General features: G+C 43.3%; 13 non-coding genes across 13 annotated transcripts; all 13 read left to right on the top strand.

The window, feature by feature from the left end:
- The first annotated feature begins 3,535 nt into the window (after positions 1 to 3,535).
- Positions 3,536 to 3,699, top strand: LOC130414983 (U1 spliceosomal RNA). Its single transcript, XR_008905760.1, has one exon. It is a non-coding gene; the product is annotated as a U1 spliceosomal RNA (small nuclear RNA).
- An 807-nt stretch (positions 3,700 to 4,506) lies between these two features.
- Positions 4,507 to 4,697, top strand: LOC130415072 (U2 spliceosomal RNA). Its single transcript, XR_008905846.1, has one exon. It is a non-coding gene; the product is annotated as a U2 spliceosomal RNA (small nuclear RNA).
- Positions 4,698 to 5,593: 896 nt separating this feature from the next.
- LOC130414995 (U1 spliceosomal RNA) lies at positions 5,594 to 5,757 on the top strand. The gene has a single exon (XR_008905772.1). It is a non-coding gene; the product is annotated as a U1 spliceosomal RNA (small nuclear RNA).
- Positions 5,758 to 6,564: 807 nt separating this feature from the next.
- Positions 6,565 to 6,755, top strand: LOC130415071 (U2 spliceosomal RNA). The gene has a single exon (XR_008905845.1). It is a non-coding gene; the product is annotated as a U2 spliceosomal RNA (small nuclear RNA).
- Positions 6,756 to 7,823: 1,068 nt separating this feature from the next.
- On the top strand, positions 7,824 to 7,987 carry LOC130414982 (U1 spliceosomal RNA). Its single transcript, XR_008905759.1, has one exon. It is a non-coding gene; the product is annotated as a U1 spliceosomal RNA (small nuclear RNA).
- Positions 7,988 to 8,794: 807 nt separating this feature from the next.
- On the top strand, positions 8,795 to 8,985 carry LOC130415079 (U2 spliceosomal RNA). The gene has a single exon (XR_008905853.1). It is a non-coding gene; the product is annotated as a U2 spliceosomal RNA (small nuclear RNA).
- Positions 8,986 to 9,851: 866 nt separating this feature from the next.
- LOC130414994 (U1 spliceosomal RNA) lies at positions 9,852 to 10,015 on the top strand. The gene has a single exon (XR_008905771.1). It is a non-coding gene; the product is annotated as a U1 spliceosomal RNA (small nuclear RNA).
- An 807-nt stretch (positions 10,016 to 10,822) lies between these two features.
- Positions 10,823 to 11,013, top strand: LOC130415070 (U2 spliceosomal RNA). Its single transcript, XR_008905844.1, has one exon. It is a non-coding gene; the product is annotated as a U2 spliceosomal RNA (small nuclear RNA).
- Positions 11,014 to 12,085: 1,072 nt separating this feature from the next.
- LOC130414981 (U1 spliceosomal RNA) lies at positions 12,086 to 12,249 on the top strand. The gene has a single exon (XR_008905758.1). It is a non-coding gene; the product is annotated as a U1 spliceosomal RNA (small nuclear RNA).
- An 807-nt stretch (positions 12,250 to 13,056) lies between these two features.
- LOC130415068 (U2 spliceosomal RNA) lies at positions 13,057 to 13,247 on the top strand. Its single transcript, XR_008905842.1, has one exon. It is a non-coding gene; the product is annotated as a U2 spliceosomal RNA (small nuclear RNA).
- An 816-nt stretch (positions 13,248 to 14,063) lies between these two features.
- LOC130414993 (U1 spliceosomal RNA) lies at positions 14,064 to 14,227 on the top strand. The gene has a single exon (XR_008905770.1). It is a non-coding gene; the product is annotated as a U1 spliceosomal RNA (small nuclear RNA).
- Positions 14,228 to 15,034: 807 nt separating this feature from the next.
- On the top strand, positions 15,035 to 15,225 carry LOC130415067 (U2 spliceosomal RNA). The gene has a single exon (XR_008905841.1). It is a non-coding gene; the product is annotated as a U2 spliceosomal RNA (small nuclear RNA).
- Positions 15,226 to 16,064: 839 nt separating this feature from the next.
- LOC130414980 (U1 spliceosomal RNA) lies at positions 16,065 to 16,228 on the top strand. The gene has a single exon (XR_008905757.1). It is a non-coding gene; the product is annotated as a U1 spliceosomal RNA (small nuclear RNA).
- The last annotated feature ends 726 nt before the right edge of the window (positions 16,229 to 16,954 follow it).

Here is a 16,954-nt window from a genome sequence, read left to right as displayed (position 1 = left end):
ATTATATCTCCTAGAGGTAGCATGTATAATGCGAAGAGCAGGGGTCCCAAGACTGAGCCCTGTGGTACACCGTACTGGACTTGTGATTTGCGGGACACCTCATTGTTTATTGCTACAAATTGAAAACGGTCGGATAAATAAGACTTAAACCATTTCAATGCTATTCCGTTAATGCCGACGTAATTTTCGAGTCTATGTAGAAGTATGCTGTGGTCAATGGTGTCAAATGCAGCACTGAGGTCTAGCAGCACCAATAACGAAATACAGCCACGGTCAGACGCTAAAAGCAGATCATTTGTAACTCTGATCAAAGCAGTCTCTGTACTGTGACATGCTCGAAATCCAGACTGGAATTCATCATTAATGTCATTCCTTTGGAGGAAGGAGCATAATTGAGTTGAAACTACTTTTTCCAGAACTTTAGATATAAAAGGTAAATTCGATATAGGCCTGTAATTCCCTAGTTCTTTAGGGTCGAGTTTGGGTTTTTTAAAAGAGGCCTTATAACAGCCACCTTAAATGCTTTAGGCACATGTCCTAATGTCAGAGATGAGTTAATAATACTAAGAAGAGGATCTATAATTTCGGGGAGCATTTCTTTCAGTAGTTCTGTAGGTATAGGGTCTAGCATGCATGTTGATGATTTAGATGATTTAATGATTTTAGACAGTTCATCGTGATCTACTGTAGAAAATAATTGCAATTTCTCCTTAGGGGTGCTGTAGTTAGTTTGTTCAGCGGATTTCACTACAGGTTGCATTGTTATAATTTTTTCTCTTATATCTTGGATTTTACTTGTGAAGTAGTTCATAAATTCATCACTGTTATGCTGATAATCAGAATCTGACGTCGATGACGACTTATTTTTTGTTAATTTAGCCACGGTGTTAAATAAGAACCTAGGGTTGTGATGGTTTTCCTCTATTAGTGTTGAAAAGTAGGCGGATCTAGACGTTTTTATTGCATTCCTGTAATTTCGAGTACTATCCTTCCATGCTATACGAAATACCTCTAAATTCGTTTTCTTAAAGTTGCGCTCCATTTTACGGGATGCTTTTTTTAGAGTCTGAGTGTGTTCATTATACCACGGTGTTGGGCTGCTATTTTTAATTTTCTTTAAACGCAGAGGAGCAACTGTGTCTAATATTTCCGAGAAAGTAGAGTTAAAATTTTCAATAGTAGTGTCAAAATCGTCAACGTTATTACTCATGCTGGATATTTTAGACAATTCAGGCAGATTATCGAGAAACGCATCTTTGGTAGTTGAAGTAATCGTTCTACCATATTTGTAACAAGGAGTTTGATTTGCAGCCGTAGGCCATTGAAGCAAACATAATATCAGATAATGATCCGAAATATCTTCACTCTGCTGAACGATTTTAACATCGTCCACATTTATACCATAAGAAAGTATTAAATCTAAAGTATGATTACGAAGGTGAGTGGGTCCTGACACATGTTGACTAACGCCCATGGAGTTAAGAGTGTCTTTGAAAGCCAGTCCCAAGGCATCTGTATCATTGTCTACATGGATATTAAAGTCACCGACGACAAGGACTCTATCTGCGGCCAGTACTAGTTCTGATAAGAACCCACCAAAATCTTTAATAAAATCTGTGTGGTGCCCTGGAGGCCTATATACAATAGCTAGAATAAATTTTAAAAATGTTTTGTCCTTAGTATTAGGTGTCGATACGTGAAGTACCATGACTTCGAAAGAACTGTACTTAAAATTAGACTTCTGAGAGGTAATAAAAGAATTCTTGTAAAGTGCAGCGACACCTCCCCCTCTACCTTTTAGACGAGGCTCGTGTTTATAGTAATAATCATGGGGAACGGATTCATTTAGAGTAATAAAATCATCTGGCTTTAGCCATGTTTCTGTCAAACAAAGCATGTCTATTTTATGATCGGTTATCAAATCGTTAACAAAAAGTGCTTTATTTGAGAGAGATCTAATATTAAGCAATCCGAGTCGTAACAGCTGATTATCTGTATTTTGTTCATGTTTGATTTGTTTAACGTTTATTAAATTACTTTCAAGAGGTTTACGCAATATCTTATGTTTGCTAATCCGGGGGACAGACACAGTCTCTATTTTATGTTGTTTGTAAGAAGGGATTATTACATGTTGTATATTTTGTGTATTCTGTAACGCGAGACGGCAAGCAGACAGTTGGTTAAGCCATTCTGTCTCCTTCCTGACCTGGGCCCTAGGTAGTCAGACTTTAGCATTATTAAGACTGTGTGCCAAATTTCTAGAGAGGAGGGAAACCCCATCCCAGGAGGGATGGAGACCATCTCGTTTCAACAGGTCAGGTCTGCCCTCAAAACTCTTCCAGTTATTTATAAAATCTATATTATTCTGCAGGCACCACTCAGACAACCAGCCATTTAGTGATGATAATCTGCTATAAATCTCATCACCACGGTAAGCAGTAAGGGGGCCAGAGAATATTACAGTGTCTGACATCGTTTTTGCGAGCTCACACACCTCTTTAATATTATCTTTAGTGATCTCCGATTGACGGAGTCTAACATCATTTGTGCCGACATGAATAACAATCTTACTGTATTTACGATTAGCCTTAGCCAGCACATTTAAGTTTGACTTGATGTCAGGCGCTCTGGCTCCCGGTAAACATTTGACTATGGTGGCTGGTGCCTCTATGTTAACGTTCCGGACAATAGAATCACCGATCACTAGGGCACTTTCAGCAGGTTTCTCAGTCGGTGCGTCACTGAGCGGGGCAAACCTGTTCGAGACTTTAATCGGAACGGTTGAGTGATGTTTTGTCCTGCGACTATGCCGTCTCACCGTCACAAAGTTTCCCAGCTGCAGGGGATTTTCAACCGGAACCGAGCTGTGTGCGCTAACATTGCTCGCATCCGAAGTGTTTTCTACGGTTCTTACACTCTTACTATCCTCAAATAAAGATTGGATGCGAGACTCTAATTCTAAAATCTTCTCCGTCAGCCTAACTACTTCCCTGCATTTATCACATGTAAAACCCTCGCCGCTGACAGAGAAGGCTAAACTAAACATATGACATGAGGTGCAAGTAACAACAATAGGAATAGAAGCCATAACTCACCGGGTATGAAGTGCAATCCTAACTTACCAAGGTTGCTTGATGAGTCTTAGTATATACACTTAAAAAGAGAAACAGTTAGCACACAAGACAAATAGGGGGAGATAATGTTTCACAATGTCAACAGAAGGCAAGCTAACACGCTAATATGCTAGCGGCGTTACGTTTCAATGAATATAGGTTTAAAATATAAAGTTATAAATAATTCGGCAACGACAGTGATATGTAACGATAGTAAAATACACTAATAATAAGACCAAGAACAAATGTGAGGTGAAGCAAGTGTCAGAGGATACAAACTAGCCGCCGGCAGCGATGCAATCAGGAACCGGAAACCGCCGGTTTCTCAGACGAACTCCAGCACCCCGAACGCTCGCTCGGGGTCAGCGTTGATGCGCATGGCAGAGGCAAGTAAGCGATGTCTTGCCCGAACGGGGCAAATCATACTTACCTGGCAGGGGAGACACCATGATCACGAAGGCGGTTCACCCAGGACGAGGCTCGGCCATTGCACTCAGGTTGGGTTGACTTTTGCGAATTCCCCAAATGTGGGAATCTCGACTGCATAATTTCTGGTAGTGGGGGACTGCGTTCGCGCTCTCCCCTTATCATGTATCAAAAGAAGAGAGATTTTGTATTGTGTCCGTATTTCGAACCTTGTTGGCGTCAGATCTGCAGATTCCGCAAGAGACGAGCACCAAATCGAGTGATCGATTACTTCCTAATACCCTGTTTTTTTTTAATACGGTTGTTTGCTGTTCCGTCGTTCCCAAACACACATACATGTATGTATGTATGCATGTAGGTATATTTATATATATAATTATTTAGATATTCATTTATTCGTTTGCTGGTTTTATGTTTGATTCATTTGTTTAATTGTTTTTTCGTTCATATTTTGGACGCCTCATCAGACGAGTATAGAACGCATCTTCGACGGAGATTCTGCCAGACCACGCTGACCTTCATTTCTGTGAAACGTGTGCGTGCTCGTCCGTTCCTTCATCCGTTCAGGTCTTCATAAATAGCCCATTTAATTATTTCTTCTTTCGTTAATCGGTTAATTTATTCTATTGTTTAAACAATACATTTGATTGTCAGTCCGTTCCTTCATTCGTTCAGGTCTTCATAAATAGCCCATTTAATTATTTCTTCTTTCGTTAATCGGTTAATTGATTCTGTTGTTTAAACGATACATTTGATTTTCAGTCCGTTCCTTCATTCGTTCAGGTCTTCAAAAATAGCCCATTTAATTATTTCTTCTTTCGTTAATTGGTTAATTGATTCTGTTGTTTAAACGATACATTTGATTGTGTGTTCGTACGATCACACGCTGACCTTTGAGGCGCATGTGCACCGCAAGCCCAATAGTCGGTGCCGCCCCACGCTCTGCCTTTTGCCACCCATTGTGGGCATCGCTTCTCGGCCTTTTGGCTAAGATCAAGTGTAGTATCTGTTCTTATCAGTTTAATATCTGATACGTCCCCTATCTGGGGACCATATATTAAATGGATTTTTGAAACGCGGAGCTGGAAGCGGGGCTTGCTCCGCCCACTCCACGCATCGACCTGGTATTGCAGTGTCTCCAGGAACGGTGCATTCCCCTTTCGGGGATAGCAGCTTGTGTTGAAAGGTAGTGATGAGAAGACGCAAAGTTTTATTTCTCACGTGACTGTCTTATACAGAAAAATACTTTGGCAAGTACTCACTCACTCAGTCACTCAGTCACTCAGTCACTCACTCGGTCACTCACTCACTCGGTCACTCACTCACTCACTCAGTCACTCACTCACTCACTCACTCACTCGGTCACTCACTCACTCACTCAGTCACTCACTCACTCACTCACTCAGTCACTCACTCACTCACTCACTCACTCACTCACTCACTCACTCACTCACTCACTCACTCACTCACTCACTCACTCACTCACTCACTCACTCACTCACTCACTCACTCACTCTCTCACACTCACACTCTCACTCTCTCACAGTCTCACGCACGCACTCACTAAAGCCCTAAATGTATGCGGATAGTTATGTGTTGAAGAACGTAGTTCCTATTAGAGACGCTTGCGCCTGGCTTAAATGCTGTTGTGTGATAGAGAGAGAACGGGGCTTCCTGTAGCTCAGTGGTAAGAGCATTGCGTTAACAGGTTTTGGGTACGATCCCTGGGAATTGTAAATACCTATGTAAATGTATAGGATAAAGCAATGTAAGTCGCTTTGGATAAAGGCGTCTGCCAAATGCTTAAATGCAAAAGGTGTCCAGCATCCAATTGAAACACTTTCAGCACATATGTGGACTGTTTGCGTTGAATTCTTAATGTATTTGTCTGTTCATGTGTATGTTTGCCTGTGGACCGTCGCCTTCGTGCGCTTTCCCACGGGTTCTACAGAGCAATCAACTGGAACTTGCAGTTGCCGAACGCTCGCTCGGGGTCAGCGTTGATGCGCATGGCAGAGGCAAGTAAGCGATGTCTTGCCCGAACGGGGCAAATCATACTTACCTGGCAGGGGGGACACCATGATCACGAAGGCGGTTCACCCAGGACGAGGCTCGGCCATTGCACTCAGGTTGGGTTGACTTTTGCGAATTCCCCAAATGTGGGAATCTCGACTGCATAATTTCTGGTAGTGGGGGACTGCGTTCGCGCTCTCCCCTTATCATGTATCAAAAGAAGAGAGATTTTGTATTGTGTCCGTATTTCGAACCTTGTTGGCGTCAGATCTGCAGATTCCGCAAGAGACGAGCACCAAATCGAGTGATCGATTACTTCCTAATACCCTGTTTTTTTTTAATACGGTTGTTTGCTGTTCCGTCGTTCCCAAATACACATACATGTATGTATGTATGCATGTAGGTATATTTATATATATAATTATTTAGATATTCATTTATTCGTTTGCTGGTTTTATGTTTGATTCATTTGTTTAATTGTTTTTTCGTTCATATTTTGGACGCCTCATCAGACGAGTATAGAACGCATCTTCGACGGAGATTCTGCCAGACCACGCTGACCTTCATTTCTGTGAAACGTGTGCGTGCTCGTCCGTTCCTTCATCCGTTCAGGTCTTCATAAATAGCCCATTTAATTATTTCTTCTTTCGTTAATCGGTTAATTTATTCTATTGTTTAAACAATACATTTGATTGTCAGTCCGTTCCTTCATTCGTTCAGGTCTTCATAAATAGCCCATTTAATTATTTCTTCTTTCGTTAATCGGTTAATTGATTCTGTTGTTTAAACGATACATTTGATTTTCAGTCCGTTCCTTCATTCGTTCAGGTCTTCAAAAATAGCCCATTTAATTATTTCTTCTTTCGTTAATTGGTTAATTGATTCTGTTGTTTAAACGATACATTTGATTGTGTGTTCGTACGATCACACGCTGACCTTTGAGTCGCATGTGCACCGCAAGCCCAATAGTCGGTGCCGCCCCACGCTCTGCCTTTTGCCACCCATTGTGGGCATCGCTTCTCGGCCTTTTGGCTAAGATCAAGTGTAGTATCTGTTCTTATCAGTTTAATATCTGATACGTCCCCTATCTGGGGACCATATATTAAATGGATTTTTGAAACGCGGAGCTGGAAGCGGGGCTTGCTCCGCCCACTCCACGCATCGACCTGGTATTGCAGTGTCTCCAGGAACGGTGCATTCCCCTTTCGGGGATAGCAGCTTGTGTTGAAAGGTAGTGATGAGAAGACGCAAAGTTTTATTTCTCACGTGACTGTCTTATACAGAAAAATACTTTGGCAAGTACTCACTCACTCAGTCACTCAGTCACTCAGTCACTCACTCGGTCACTCACTCACTCACTCACTCACTCACTCAGTCACTCACTCACTCACTCACTCACTCACTCACTCACTCAGTCACTCAGTCACTCACTCGGTCACTCACTCACTCACTCACTCAGTCACTCACTCACTCACTCACTCACTCACTCACTCACTCGGTCACTCACTCACTCACTCGGTCACTCACTCACTCAGTCACTCACTCACTCACTCACTCACTCAGTCACTCAGTCACTCAGTCACTCACTCGGTCACTCACTCACTCACTCACTCAGTCACTCACTCACTCACTCACTCACTCACTCACTCACTCGGTCACTCACTCACTCACTCGGTCACTCGGTCACTCACTCACTCACTCACTCACTCACTCACTCACTCACTCACTCACTCTCTCACACTCACACTCTCACTCTCTCACAGTCTCACGCACGCACTCACTAAAGCCCTAAATGTATGCGGATAGTTATGTGTTGAAGAACGTAGTTCCTATTAGAGACGCTTGCGCCTGGCTTAAATGCTGTTGTGTGATAGAGAGAGAACGGGGCTTCCTGTAGCTCAGTGGTAAGAGCATTGCGTTAACAGGTTTTGGGTACGATCCCTGGGAATTGCAAATACCTATGTAAATGTATAGGATAAAGCAATGTAAGTCGCTTTGGATAAAGGCGTCTGCCAAATGCTTAAATGCAAAAGGTGTCCAGCATCCAATTGAAACACTTTCAGCACATATGTGGACTGTTTGCGTTGAATTCTTAATGTATTTGTCTGTTCATGTGTATGTTTGCCTGTGGACCGTCGCCTTCGTGCGCTTTCCCACGGGTTCTACAGAGCAATCAACTGGAACTTGCAGTTGCCGAACGCTCGCTCGGGGTCAGCGTTGATGCGCATGGCAGAGGCAAGTAAGCGATGTCTTGCCCGAACGGGGCAAATCATACTTACCTGGCAGGGGAGACACCATGATCACGAAGGCGGTTCACCCAGGACGAGGCTCGGCCATTGCACTCAGGTTGGGTTGACTTTTGCGAATTCCCCAAATGTGGGAATCTCGACTGCATAATTTCTGGTAGTGGGGGACTGCGTTCGCGCTCTCCCCTTATCATGTATCAAAAGAAGAGAGATTTTGTATTGTGTCCGTATTTCGAACCTTGTTGGCGTCAGATCTGCAGATTCCGCAAGAGACGAGCACCAAATCGAGTGATCGATTACTTCCTAATACCCTGTTTTTTTTTAATACGGTTGTTTGCTGTTCCGTCGTTCCCAAACACACATACATGTATGTATGTATGCATGTAGGTATATTTATATATATAATTATTTAGATATTCATTTATTCGTTTGCTGGTTTTATGTTTGATTCATTTGTTTAATTGTTTTTTCGTTCATATTTTGGACGCCTCATCAGACGAGTATAGAACGCATCTTCGACGGAGATTCTGCCAGACCACGCTGACCTTCATTTCTGTGAAACGTGTGCGTGCTCGTCCGTTCCTTCATCCGTTCAGGTCTTCATAAATAGCCCATTTAATTATTTCTTCTTTCGTTAATCGGTTAATTTATTCTATTGTTTAAACAATACATTTGATTGTCAGTCCGTTCCTTCATTCGTTCAGGTCTTCATAAATAGCCCATTTAATTATTTCTTCTTTCGTTAATCGGTTAATTGATTCTGTTGTTTAAACGATACATTTGATTTTCAGTCCGTTCCTTCATTCGTTCAGGTCTTCAAAAATAGCCCATTTAATTATTTCTTCTTTCGTTAATTGGTTAATTGATTCTGTTGTTTAAACGATACATTTGATTGTGTGTTCGTACGATCACACGCTGACCTTTGAGGCGCATGTGCACCGCAAGCCCAATAGTCGGTGCCGCCCCACGCTCTGCCTTTTGCCACCCATTGTGGGCATCGCTTCTCGGCCTTTTGGCTAAGATCAAGTGTAGTATCTGTTCTTATCAGTTTAATATCTGATACGTCCCCTATCTGGGGACCATATATTAAATGGATTTTTGAAACGCGGAGCTGGAAGCGGGGCTTGCTCCGCCCACTCCACGCATCGACCTGGTATTGCAGTGTCTCCAGGAACGGTGCAGTCCCCTTTCGGGGATAGCAGCTTGTGTTGAAAGGTAGTGATGAGAAGACGCAAAGTTTTATTTCTCACGTGACTGTCTTATACAGAAAAATACTTTGGCAAGTACTCACTCACTCAGTCACTCAGTCACTCAGTCACTCACTCGGTCACTCACTCACTCGGTCACTCACTCACTCACTCAGTCACTCACTCACTCACTCACTCACTCGGTCACTCACTCACTCACTCAGTCACTCACTCACTCACTCACTCAGTCACTCACTCACTCACTCACTCACTCACTCACTCACTCACTCACTCACTCACTCACTCACTCACTCACTCACTCTCTCACACTCACACTCTCACTCTCACTCTCTCACAGTCTCACGCACGCACTCACTAAAGCCCTAAATGTATGCGGATAGTTATGTGTTGAAGAACGTAGTTCCTATTAGAGACGCTTGCGCCTGGCTTAAATGCTGTTGTGTGATAGAGAGAGAACGGGGCTTCCTGTAGCTCAGTGGTAAGAGCATTGCGTTAACAGGTTTTGGGTACGATCCCTGGGAATTGTAAATACCTATGTAAATGTATAGGATAAAGCAATGTAAGTCGCTTTGGATAAAGGCGTCTGCCAAATGCTTAAATGCAAAAGGTGTCCAGCATCCAATTGAAACACTTTCAGCACATATGTGGACTGTTTGCGTTGAATTCTTAATGTATTTGTCTGTTCATGTGTATGTTTGCCTGTGGACCGTCGCCTTCGTGCGCTTTCCCACGGGTTCTACAGAGCAATCAACTGGAACTTGCAGTTGCCGAACGCTCGCTCGGGGTCAGCGTTGATGCGCATGGCAGAGGCAAGTAAGCGATGTCTTGCCCGAACGGGGCAAATCATACTTACCTGGCAGGGGGGACACCATGATCACGAAGGCGGTTCACCCAGGACGAGGCTCGGCCATTGCACTCAGGTTGGGTTGACTTTTGCGAATTCCCCAAATGTGGGAATCTCGACTGCATAATTTCTGGTAGTGGGGGACTGCGTTCGCGCTCTCCCCTTATCATGTATCAAAAGAAGAGAGATTTTGTATTGTGTCCGTATTTCGAACCTTGTTGGCGTCAGATCTGCAGATTCCGCAAGAGACGAGCACCAAATCGAGTGATCGATTACTTCCTAATACCCTGTTTTTTTTTAATACGGTTGTTTGCTGTTCCGTCGTTCCCAAATACACATACATGTATGTATGTATGCATGTAGGTATATTTATATATATAATTATTTAGATATTCATTTATTCGTTTGCTGGTTTTATGTTTGATTCATTTGTTTAATTGTTTTTTCGTTCATATTTTGGACGCCTCATCAGACGAGTATAGAACGCATCTTCGACGGAGATTCTGCCAGACCACGCTGACCTTCATTTCTGTGAAACGTGTGCGTGCTCGTCCGTTCCTTCATCCGTTCAGGTCTTCATAAATAGCCCATTTAATTATTTCTTCTTTCGTTAATCGGTTAATTTATTCTATTGTTTAAACAATACATTTGATTGTCAGTCCGTTCCTTCATTCGTTCAGGTCTTCATAAATAGCCCATTTAATTATTTCTTCTTTCGTTAATCGGTTAATTGATTCTGTTGTTTAAACGATACATTTGATTTTCAGTCCGTTCCTTCATTCGTTCAGGTCTTCAAAAATAGCCCATTTAATTATTTCTTCTTTCGTTAATTGGTTAATTGATTCTGTTGTTTAAACGATACATTTGATTGTGTGTTCGTACGATCACACGCTGACCTTTGAGTCGCATGTGCACCGCAAGCCCAATAGTCGGTGCCGCCCCACGCTCTGCCTTTTGCCACCCATTGTGGGCATCGCTTCTCGGCCTTTTGGCTAAGATCAAGTGTAGTATCTGTTCTTATCAGTTTAATATCTGATACGTCCCCTATCTGGGGACCATATATTAAATGGATTTTTGAAACGCGGAGCTGGAAGCGGGGCTTGCTCCGCCCACTCCACGCATCGACCTGGTATTGCAGTGTCTCCAGGAACGGTGCATTCCCCTTTCGGGGATAGCAGCTTGTGTTGAAAGGTAGTGATGAGAAGACGCAAAGTTTTATTTCTCACGTGACTGTCTTATACAGAAAAATACTTTGGCAAGTACTCACTCACTCAGTCACTCAGTCACTCAGTCACTCACTCGGTCACTCACTCACTCACTCACTCAGTCACTCACTCACTCACTCACTCACTCACTCACTCACTCACTCAGTCACTCAGTCACTCACTCGGTCACTCACTCACTCACTCACTCAGTCACTCACTCACTCACTCACTCACTCACTCACTCACTCGGTCACTCACTCACTCACTCGGTCACTCACTCACTCAGTCACTCACTCACTCACTCACTCACTCAGTCACTCAGTCACTCAGTCACTCACTCGGTCACTCACTCACTCACTCACTCAGTCACTCACTCACTCACTCACTCACTCACTCACTCACTCACTCGGTCACTCACTCACTCACTCGGTCACTCACTCACTCACTCACTCACTCACTCACTCACTCACTCACTCACTCACTCACTCACTCTCTCACACTCACACTCTCACTCTCTCACAGTCTCACGCACGCACTCACTAAAGCCCTAAATGTATGCGGATAGTTATGTGTTGAAGAACGTAGTTCCTATTAGAGACGCTTGCGCCTGGCTTAAATGCTGTTGTGTGATAGAGAGAGAACGGGGCTTCCTGTAGCTCAGTGGTAAGAGCATTGCGTTAACAGGTTTTGGGTACGATCCCTGGGAATTGCAAATACCTATGTAAATGTATAGGATAAAGCAATGTAAGTCGCTTTGGATAAAGGCGTCTGCCAAATGCTTAAATGCAAAAGGTGTCCAGCATCCAATTGAAACACTTTCAGCACATATGTGGACTGTTTGCGTTGAATTCTTAATGTATTTGTCTGTTCATGTGTATGTTTGCCTGTGGACCGTCGCCTTCGTGCGCTTTCCCACGGGTTCTACAGAGCAATCAACTGGAACTTGCAGTTGCCGAACGCTCGCTCGGGGTCAGCGTTGATGCGCATGGCAGAGGCAAGTAAGCGATGTCTTGCCCGAACGGGGCAAATCATACTTACCTGGCAGGGGAGACACCATGATCACGAAGGCGGTTCACCCAGGACGAGGCTCGGCCATTGCACTCAGGTTGGGTTGACTTTTGCGAATTCCCCAAATGTGGGAATCTCGACTGCATAATTTCTGGTAGTGGGGGACTGCGTTCGCGCTCTCCCCTTATCATGTATCAAAAGAAGAGAGATTTTGTATTGTGTCCGTATTTCGAACCTTGTTGGCGTCAGATCTGCAGATTCCGCAAGAGACGAGCACCAAATCGAGTGATCGATTACTTCCTAATACCCTGTTTTTTTTTAATACGGTTGTTTGCTGTTCCGTCGTTCCCAAACACACATACATGTATGTATGTATGCATGTAGGTATATTTATATATATAATTATTTAGATATTCATTTATTCGTTTGCTGGTTTTATGTTTGATTCATTTGTTTAATTGTTTTTTCGTTCATATTTTGGACGCCTCATCAGACGAGTATAGAACGCATCTTCGACGGAGATTCTGCCAGACCACGCTGACCTTCATTTCTGTGAAACGTGTGCGTGCTCGTCCGTTCCTTCATCCGTTCAGGTCTTCATAAATAGCCCATTTAATTATTTCTTCTTTCGTTAATCGGTTAATTTATTCTATTGTTTAAACAATACATTTGATTGTCAGTCCGTTCCTTCATTCGTTCAGGTCTTCATAAATAGCCCATTTAATTATTTCTTCTTTCGTTAATCGGTTAATTGATTCTGTTGTTTAAACGATACATTTGATTTTCAGTCCGTTCCTTCATTCGTTCAGGTCTTCAAAAATAGCCCATTTAATTATTTCTTCTTTCGTTAATTGGTTAATTGATTCTGTTGTTTAAACGATACATTTGATTGTGTGTTCGTACGATCACACGCTGACCTTTGAGGCGCATGTGCACCGCAAGCCCAATAGTCGGTGCCGCCCCACGCTCTGCCTTTTGCCACCCATTGTGGGCATCGCTTCTCGGCCTTTTGGCTAAGATCAAGTGTAGTATCTGTTCTTATCAGTTTAATATCTGATACGTCCCCTATCTGGGGACCATATATTAAATGGATTTTTGAAACGCGGAGCTGGAAGCGGGGCTTGCTCCGCCCACTCCACGCATCGACCTGGTATTGCAGTGTCTCCAGGAACGGTGCATTCCCCTTTCGGGGATAGCAGCTTGTGTTGAAAGGTAGTGATGAGAAGACGCAAAGTTTTATTTCTCACGTGACTGTCTTATACAGAAAAATACTTTGGCAAGTACTCACTCACTCAGTCACTCAGTCACTCACTCGGTCACTCACTCACTCGGTCACTCACTCACTCACTCAGTCACTCACTCACTCACTCACTCACTCACTCACTCACTCACTCACTCACTCGGTCACTCACTCACTCACTCACTCACTCACTCACTCACTCACTCACTCACTCACTCACTCTCTCACACTCACACTCTCACTCTCTCACAGTCTCACGCACGCACTCACTAAAGCCCTAAATGTATGCGGATAGTTATGTGTTGAAGAACGTAGTTCCTATTAGAGACGCTTGCGCCTGGCTTAAATGCTGTTGTGTGATAGAGAGAGAACGGGGCTTCCTGTAGCTCAGTGGTAAGAGCATTGCGTTAACAGGTTTTGGGTACGATCCCTGGGAATTGTAAATACCTATGTAAATGTATAGGATAAAGCAATGTAAGTCGCTTTGGATAAAGGCGTCTGCCAAATGCTTAAATGCAAAAGGTGTCCAGCATCCAATTGAAACACTTTCAGCACATATGTGGACTGTTTGCGTTGAATTCTTAATGTATTTGTCTGTTCATGTGTATGTTTGCCTGTGGACCGTCGCCTTCGTGCGCTTTCCCACGGGTTCTACAGAGCAATCAACTGGAACTTGCAGTTGCCGAACGCTCGCTCGGGGTCAGCGTTGATGCGCATGGCAGAGGCAAGTAAGCGATGTCTTGCCCGAACGGGGCAAATCATACTTACCTGGCAGGGGGGACACCATGATCACGAAGGCGGTTCACCCAGGACGAGGCTCGGCCATTGCACTCAGGTTGGGTTGACTTTTGCGAATTCCCCAAATGTGGGAATCTCGACTGCATAATTTCTGGTAGTGGGGGACTGCGTTCGCGCTCTCCCCTTATCATGTATCAAAAGAAGAGAGATTTTGTATTGTGTCCGTATTTCGAACCTTGTTGGCGTCAGATCTGCAGATTCCGCAAGAGACGAGCACCAAATCGAGTGATCGATTACTTCCTAATACCCTGTTTTTTTTTAATACGGTTGTTTGCTGTTCCGTCGTTCCCAAATACACATACATGTATGTATGTATGCATGTAGGTATATTTATATATATAATTATTTAGATATTCATTTATTCGTTTGCTGGTTTTATGTTTGATTCATTTGTTTAATTGTTTTTTCGTTCATATTTTGGACGCCTCATCAGACGAGTATAGAACGCATCTTCGACGGAGATTCTGCCAGACCACGCTGACCTTCATTTCTGTGAAACGTGTGCGTGCTCGTCCGTTCCTTCATCCGTTCAGGTCTTCATAAATAGCCCATTTAATTATTTCTTCTTTCGTTAATCGGTTAATTTATTCTATTGTTTAAACAATACATTTGATTGTCAGTCCGTTCCTTCATTCGTTCAGGTCTTCATAAATAGCCCATTTAATTATTTCTTCTTTCGTTAATCGGTTAATTGATTCTGTTGTTTAAACGATACATTTGATTTTCAGTCCGTTCCTTCATTCGTTCAGGTCTTCAAAAATAGCCCATTTAATTATTTCTTCTTTCGTTAATTGGTTAATTGATTCTGTTGTTTAAACGATACATTTGATTGTGTGTTCGTACGATCACACGCTGACCTTTGAGTCGCATGTGCACCGCAAGCCCAATAGTCGGTGCCGCCCCACGCTCTGCCTTTTGCCACCCATTGTGGGCATCGCTTCTCGGCCTTTTGGCTAAGATCAAGTGTAGTATCTGTTCTTATCAGTTTAATATCTGATACGTCCCCTATCTGGGGACCATATATTAAATGGATTTTTGAAACGCGGAGCTGGAAGCGGGGCTTGCTCCGCCCACTCCACGCATCGACCTGGTATTGCAGTGTCTCCAGGAACGGTGCATTCCCCTTTCGGGGATAGCAGCTTGTGTTGAAAGGTAGTGATGAGAAGACGCAAAGTTTTATTTCTCACGTGACTGTCTTATACAGAAAAATACTTTGGCAAGTACTCACTCACTCAGTCACTCAGTCACTCACTCGGTCACTCACTCACTCGGTCACTCACTCACTCACTCAGTCACTCACTCACTCACTCACTCACTCACTCACTCACTCACTCACTCACTCACTCACTCACTCGGTCACTCACTCACTCACTCACTCACTCACTCACTCACTCACTCACTCACTCACTCACTCACTCACTCACTCTCTCACACTCACACTCTCACTCTCTCACAGTCTCACGCACGCACTCACTAAAGCCCTAAATGTATGCGGATAGTTATGTGTTGAAGAACGTAGTTCCTATTAGAGACGCTTGCGCCTGGCTTAAATGCTGTTGTGTGATAGAGAGAGAACGGGGCTTCCTGTAGCTCAGTGGTAAGAGCATTGCGTTAACAGGTTTTGGGTACGATCCCTGGAATTGCAAATACCTATGTAAATGTATAGGATAAAGCAATGTAAGTCGCTTTGGATAAAGGCGTCTGCCAAATGCTTAAATGCAAAAGGTGTCCAGCATCCAATTGAAACACTTTCAGCACATATGTGGACTGTTTGCGTTGAATTCTTAATGTATTTGTCTGTTCATGTGTATGTTTGCCTGTGGACCGTCGCCTTCGTGCGCTTTCCCACGGGTTCTACAGAGCAATCAACTGGAACTTGCAGTTGCCGAACGCTCGCTCGGGGTCAGCGTTGATGCGCATGGCAGAGGCAAGTAAGCGATGTCTTGCCCGAACGGGGCAAATCATACTTACCTGGCAGGGGAGACACCATGATCACGAAGGCGGTTCACCCAGGACGAGGCTCGGCCATTGCACTCAGGTTGGGTTGACTTTTGCGAATTCCCCAAATGTGGGAATCTCGACTGCATAATTTCTGGTAGTGGGGGACTGCGTTCGCGCTCTCCCCTTATCATGTATCAAAAGAAGAGAGATTTTGTATTGTGTCCGTATTTCGAACCTTGTTGGCGTCAGATCTGCAGATTCCGCAAGAGACGAGCACCAAATCGAGTGATCGATTACTTCCTAATACCCTGTTTTTTTTTAATACGGTTGTTTGCTGTTCCGTCGTTCCCAAACACACATACATGTATGTATGTATGCATGTAGGTATATTTATATATATAATTATTTAGATATTCATTTATTCGTTTGCTGGTTTTATGTTTGATTCATTTGTTTAATTGTTTTTTCGTTCATATTTTGGACGCCTCATCAGACGAGTATAGAACGCATCTTCGACGGAGATTCTGCCAGACCACGCTGACCTTCATTTCTGTGAAACGTGTGCGTGCTCGTCCGTTCCTTCATCCGTTCAGGTCTTCATAAATAGCCCATTTAATTATTTCTTCTTTCGTTAATCGGTTAATTTATTCTATTGTTTAAACAATACATTTGATTGTCAGTCCGTTCCTTCATTCGTTCAGGTCTTCATAAATAGCCCATTTAATTATTTCTTCTTTCGTTAATCGGTTAATTGATTCTGTTGTTTAAACGATACATTTGATTTTCAGTCCGTTCCTTCATTCGTTCAGGTCTTCAAAATAGCCCATTTAATTATTTCTTCTTTCGTTAATTGGTTAATTGATTCTGTTGTTTAAACGATACATTTGATTGTGTGTTCGTACGATCACACGC

The sequence above is a fragment of the Triplophysa dalaica genome, chromosome 24, assembly GCF_015846415.1.
Source record: "Triplophysa dalaica isolate WHDGS20190420 chromosome 24, ASM1584641v1, whole genome shotgun sequence".
Taxonomy (NCBI): Eukaryota; Metazoa; Chordata; class Actinopteri; order Cypriniformes; family Nemacheilidae; genus Triplophysa; species Triplophysa dalaica.
Note: the sequence above shows the minus strand (reverse complement) of the source record. Positions and strands in the feature narration are given on the sequence as shown.